Source organism: Echinops telfairi, unplaced genomic scaffold, assembly GCF_000313985.2.
Source record: "Echinops telfairi isolate 266 unplaced genomic scaffold, ASM31398v2 ScPeMD7_29;HRSCAF=101, whole genome shotgun sequence".
NCBI classification, from domain to species: Eukaryota; Metazoa; Chordata; class Mammalia; order Afrosoricida; family Tenrecidae; genus Echinops; species Echinops telfairi.
Window position 1 is genome coordinate 1333704 of NW_022103926.1, and position 6031 is coordinate 1339734.

General features: G+C 57.1%; 1 long non-coding RNA gene across 1 annotated transcript; it reads left to right on the forward strand.

Annotated features, from left to right (window-relative positions):
• Positions 1 to 981: 981 nt before the first annotated feature.
• On the forward strand, positions 982 to 4172 carry LOC123521629. The gene is made up of 3 exons (XR_006680023.1): positions 982 to 2799; positions 3036 to 3166; positions 3490 to 4172. It is a non-coding gene; the product is annotated as an uncharacterized LOC123521629 (long non-coding RNA).
• The last annotated feature ends 1859 nt before the right edge of the window (positions 4173 to 6031 follow it).

Genomic DNA, 6031 nt, shown 5'->3' on the forward strand with positions numbered 1-6031 from the left:
CGTGGGTTCCCAAGACTGTAATTGTTTATAGGAGTAGAAAGCCCGGTCTTTCTCCTGTGGAGTTGCTGGTGGCTTTGAACTGCTGACCATGAGGACCACAGCCCAATGCGCAACAACTACACCACCAGGCAGAGGTTGTTTATTGAACTTTATAGAAATGTATTTGAAGGTATCACACAATGTACCCCTTTCGAGTATACACCTCAGTGGCTTTTCTTAACTTGACCAAGCTATGCAACCTGACAAAACCCACTGAGAGCTTTCTCATCACCCAGTAAGGCCATCGTCCTGATAAACTGTTAGTTCCTGCCCCAGCCTCAGCCCTCAGCAATGGAGACTCCGTCCTGTCTCCAGACTTGCCTTTCAGGACATTTTATGTAAATGGAACTGGCTAGATGACTCACCAGAAGGTCGGCGGTTCAAACCCAGGAGCTGTTCCTGGGGAGAAGGATGAGGCTGTCTGCTCCTGTCAGGATGAAACCCACAGGAGGCAGTTGTACCCTGAGATGGAGGGCTGACAAATCAACTCGATGGCAGGCGTGACAGACTTTAGGCAGCTCTGGGGCTTGTCATCTCCCAGTCAGCATGATGTTGTTGTCTTTGTCAGAGCACGTATGGATAGTTTGCTTTTATGGCTGACCACAGCCCCTGAGGGAGCCCTGGTGGCGCCATGGTGAAGTGCTGGGCTGCTAACTGAGAGGGTGGCAGTTGGATCGAGGCATCCTGCTCCTGGAACAGTTTATAGCCCTGAAAGTCCAAGGAGGGAATTCTCTTCTTTCCTACAGTGTTGCTATGAGTCAGAACCCACTTGACCCAAAGAGGTTGTTTTGGGGTTTCTATGAAGACTCTTTGGTGCCATCGAGCCAACTCCTACCCGTGGCGACCCTGTGACGGTAGATGGAAACACTGCTGGTCCTGCACCAGGCTCCTAGTAGTTCCTAGGCTTGAGCCCATTGCTGCAGCCATGGGGTCCGTCCATTTCCTCGCGCCCCCTCCTCTCCTCTACTTTATCTAATATGCTGTCCTTCCCCAGGGACTGGCCTCTCCTGCAAATAGTCTACACTGGACTAAGCGCCATGAACCCACCCAGTAGAAGGGTAGAAGCAAGGTACAAGGTAGAAGCAAGCCCTGACAACCTGATTTCGGACCGATGCCAGCCTAGCAAATGCTTGTCACCCACGGTTGCCCTGGGTTGGAATCAACTCGAAGGCAGCCAGTTTGGTTGAGCTTTTCTTGGGGGAGGTTGAGCACAGGGCAGGATACATGTGGCCCAGATTCCTGGAAGAAATCTTTAAGCTGTGTTTCAAGTGAAGTCACCAACCGCTGAGATTCATTTGGGGAGGGCACCGGTGCAGTGTGGAAGGCCTGCAGCTCTGAGACATCAGCTGAGCTCGTGGGGTTTCGGCGCCCTGGTTGCACCCAGGTGTGCATGACCCCTAGTGCATGCTGCTGTTCTGTCCTGGAAGACAGGTGGCGTGTCCTTCGAAAGCCCCACTGCCTTGTGAATACCTGTTCTTCTGGGCCCACAGGACGAAAGGGTGAGTGGAGCTCACACAAAGCCCCTCAGAGCAGCCCACAGTCCCTTTCCAGAGCAGTAGACGGAAACAGTAGGTGGAAACAGCCAGTGCCGGGACAGAGGCGAGAGGAGGTGGTGTTTAGGACCCTGCACACGGGGAAGCAGCCTTGCAGATAAGTATTCACACTGACCAACCTCCCCTCCCCTGACCTGGGCAGGAGCCTCAAATCTCAACATGGGAGGGGCCAACTCCCTTTCCTTCCTAGACAGCAGAAAGAGCAAGCCTCTTCTCAACTTAGGGAGTGCCCCTGAAAGGGCGATTCTACCCCCACCCCACCAGCTTTTGGCCTTGAAGCTCCTATTTTTAAACCATGGTGTCTGGAGCTTCTTTGATTACTTCCTTGAAGACCCTGCACATCTTGAGTGTCAGGGGACTGGGGACCCTGCTGCCTTAGTCTGGCCCTCCATCCTGCTCACCACACTGGGCCAGGCTCCTCCTGGCTGGGGGTGCTTTGCCTGGCCCTCAGGTGTTTGGAGGACACCTTCCAGCTCAGGGCTCTGCGGGCACCTGGGGCCCCGGGTGGGTCAGTGCCATACATTGCCCTCTCTGGACACATGGTGGCTCCTGTAAGGGGAATGAGTTATTACCCAAAGTCAAACTTGACAGATGGCTGCTTGGCGGTGGTAGGAGTTCCTAGCTTCTCTTTGGGGCTTATGAAATTGGAGGCATGGGGTGGTCTTAAGAGCCCTGTTTCACCTTCTGGCCCTATTCCTTGGTGGGGCTCTCTAGCATCCTCAAGTGTGTGGGGCTGGAGGAGAGGGTGGGGTGGAGGAAGCAGGGCAGAACATATATCGGAGTCCCGGCAGGAGGGCCCGTCCTGTTTCTGTCCACTACCTCAGATCATGGGGGCAGGGTTAACCCTGAATCCAGCGGTCCTGTCTGGCTGGCACCCAGCTGTAGTTTTCTCCTGGGTCACATTTCCCCCTGGTTGGGAGGCAGGAAGGTATGTGCTGGGAGACCCTCCTGATGGTAGGGAACTCTCCGGGGGTAGGGGAAGGGAGGAGGAGGGGGCTTCACCCAGGCCCCACCTCCCCGGCCCCCAGGCCTCCTCCTTGTGAACAGAGGACTGTAGCCAGACCTGGGCCTGGGGAGGGGGCCTGGGGGAGTCTTCTCCTGCGGTTGGCTGGCTTTGTTGTCTTCCAGGGCCTGTCCAGGGGTCTCCGTGGGCCAGGAGCTGGGAGCTACCTGGGCTGCCTACTTGTAGGTTGGACGCTACTGCCAGGTGAGTTCTTGGGAGGGGTGAGGGTGGAGATGGCCCTGGGTGAGAGTGTGCTTTCCCAGCCAGCCCTTCCACAGGTCCCGGGCCTAATCGGAACTCCGTACTTGTGGAAGAAGCTGGCCAGGGAGCAGGGGGCTGGACAGTGTTCTGTGTGTTGGGGATTGGGGAGGGCTTAGGTGGGACAACTGTGGGCAGGTGGGGTCCTGGCATAGATTCCCAAACATTCCTCTGTTCAGCAGACACTGGGAGGCTTCTCCTGGAGCAGAGGGAAACAGGACAGATGTGGCCCACCCTTAGGGATCTTCACAAGACGGGCTTCCTCCAGGTCCCTTGGAGGGGACACCAGGGGCCAGACCCCTCATCGTGGAAGGTGTGTGTCTCTGAGTGTGAGTGTGAGTGCGTGATATAAAGAGGATTCTGCACAGGCTGGGGCCCTCCCTCCCACCCTCCTGCCCCATGCTTGGGCAGCTCCAGACTCCTGTGGGCCTGTCTGTCATCACTTGTCTGCTCCGAAAGTTCTGCATTCAAAGCTGTCCCTCCTACCCTGGCTGGGGACTGGGGAGTTGAATGAGAGAGGTCTCTGAATGGCCCCAACCTCAGCTGGTGTGTATGTGTGTGTGTGTGTGTGTGTGTGTGTGCTGAGATGGGGGCTGGAGCCCGGTCCTCATTGGCTCTATTCTCTCCTGTCCCCAGGTGGCTCTGCTCCCGCTGGGCCCCAGGATCATGGCCCCACCCTCTCTTTGGAGCCTGAGCAGGCCACTCTGGCCTGTGGTTTTCTGGATCTCTGGGTCATCTCTCTGGCCGTGGACAAGGCCCCTCTTTGGGCTCTGGAGGACAGCGGCTGGGGTTGAGGGGGGCCGCTGCCCCAGCTCACCTTCTCCACCACCGGTGGGGGTTCTGCCTGCTGGCGCTGGAGGCCCCATCCTGACTATGTGCACATTGCTGCCAGTGGCCTGAGCCCTGATCACACCTTCCCCAGACCAGGCCTCCCAGGGCTGTGCGGCTGGGGCCAAAACACAGACCTGGGCATTGGGGTCGGGTGAGGGCTGGCAGGGCCTCAGTTGGGGTCTCTGGCTGTCCTGTTAGTTGCCCTCATTGCTTTTTGGCTTTCCCCATGTTCCTCTGCCCCGTGACGGTCAGAGGGAGGAGGCACTCAGCTCTGGGAGGGGCGCTGGAGGGGCAGAGGGGGTGCTATCTTGAAATCACAGGGACTCCTTTTGAGAGAGGAGAGGCCTCAGGCCAGGGGGACTCACTCGAAAGAGCCAGCCTGCCTGGGTTCTGAGTCTCAGGTCATCTGACCAAAGCAGCGGTTCTCAACCTGTGGGTCACAACCCCTTTGGGGGTCGAATGAGACCCTTTCACAGGGGTCACCAATTCATAACAGTAGCAAAATTGCAGTGATGAAGTAGCAACGAAAATAATTTTATGGTTTGGGGGGGTCACCACCATATGAGGAACTGTATTAGAGGTTCTCAGCATTAGGAAGGTTGAGAACCACTGGTCCAGAGGAAGCTGTGTCCTCGGGGTCTTAGAGCCCCAGTGTCACTCCCTCTGTCCCACCTAGACCCTGGGCTCCATGTTACAGCCCTCCTAGCTCCAGTGGGCAAGGGACAGGCCCTGCATGCCCGAGGCCTCTCCCAGTCACAGGCATGTAGACTCACTCCCACCCTGAGTATAGCCCCTTCAGAGCGGGTGGCGCCCCATACTGGCACCAGGCTAACCTTCCTCACGACTCTCTAAGCCAAACCCATGGTTGGCGAGGCAATGCCTTCCCCAGAGAGGTCTTGAAGTCGGTACTTTGGATGTGGGTTGATCTTGAACCACCAACCTTGCAGTAGCCAAGCTGAGTGTAGCTGAAAACCCTACACTTCTTCAGGGTGGGTTACTGCAACCAGGGAAGCTGCAGCCATTGCCTGCGGTGGGGCAGAACAGGGCAGGACCAAAAGATGTGTCAGGAAAGGAGAGGGGCCAGTGCTGTGATGGGGCGGGGGCAGGATGGAGGGAGGAAGAGACACTGGAAGTCCTCGGGGATACAGAGCTGGCTGGATCTAGTGGGGAGAGGGTTCAGGTGTCCAGGGAACAGCTTGGGTTTGGGAGCCAGATCAGGGTTCAGCTGCCTGCTCTGTTGTTCTGCCTTGGGCAAGTTACAGCACCTCTCTGGTCCTCAGTTTCAACTGGAGCTGACTAGTCAGCCAGCCCCATAAATCCTGCCACCACCCAGGAGCTGAAGTCCGGGCTTTATGTGGTGCTGGGGTCCGGGACTGCACATCGCTGACCTGGCAGGGCATGGGGGACCTCTCTGTCCAGCCTGTCCATGCCTGTTTCCTGTCAGTCTCCTCTGATTCACAGGCACCCCCTTTTGTGTGTCAGAGTAGAACTGGTCTCCATCAGGTTTTCAGGGCTGAGTTTTAGAAGCAGATCGCTGGACTTTTCTCCTGAAAGCCTTCAGGTTGGACTTGAACCTCTAAACACTTGGTTAGCAGCTGGGCATATTAGCCACTCGCACTGTTCAGGGTCTTCCTCTTCCTAGTAACCCGCATCCCACCGCCTCCATGTTGGCTCGAAATGCATCCTGGGCCAGTGAGAGGCCACCTGAGTCAGAGGGTGCGCTGGCTGTGTGCTCTTTGCTGGGCTAACCGTGCAGGGGGATGCAGGTGAGGGGCACACCTTCTGATTTCACCCCCAGGCCAGGGGGAGGAGATGAGCCGTGGGGAGTGTGGAACAGGGCAGTGCCATAGGGCAAGCTCCTGAGTGCTGTGTGGGCTGCAGCAGCCTGGGGAGGCTTCAGACTGAGGCTTTGAAGGATGAGAAAGCTGGGACTTGGCTGAAGGTTTCCGGGGAGAAAGCTGAGCCAAGGGCCACCAAACCGAATCCCTGTGAGAGCCGCTGGTGTGGTCCTGGACAACAGGGGCCGGGGAGCTTCAGATGACAATGATGAAAACAGGCTGGGACAGAGCATGAAATGTCCCCCATTTTCCGGGAGCGTTAATGACGGTGTAGGAGATTTGAGCTTCCCATGGGAGAACAAGCCATCCCGTGAGATGGTGGCCTAACTGGGCCTTTGGGGGGAAGATGCTGGTGTGTGTGTGCACACACAGGTGACAGGAACAGGCTCACTGGGCAGGGACCGACCAGAACCAGGCAGGGGAGGCGGTGTCTATGCTCCACCGGCAGGGGCATAGAAGATAAGCACAAAGGCAACGCACCCCACACAGATCCATGGTGGCTTGGCCCG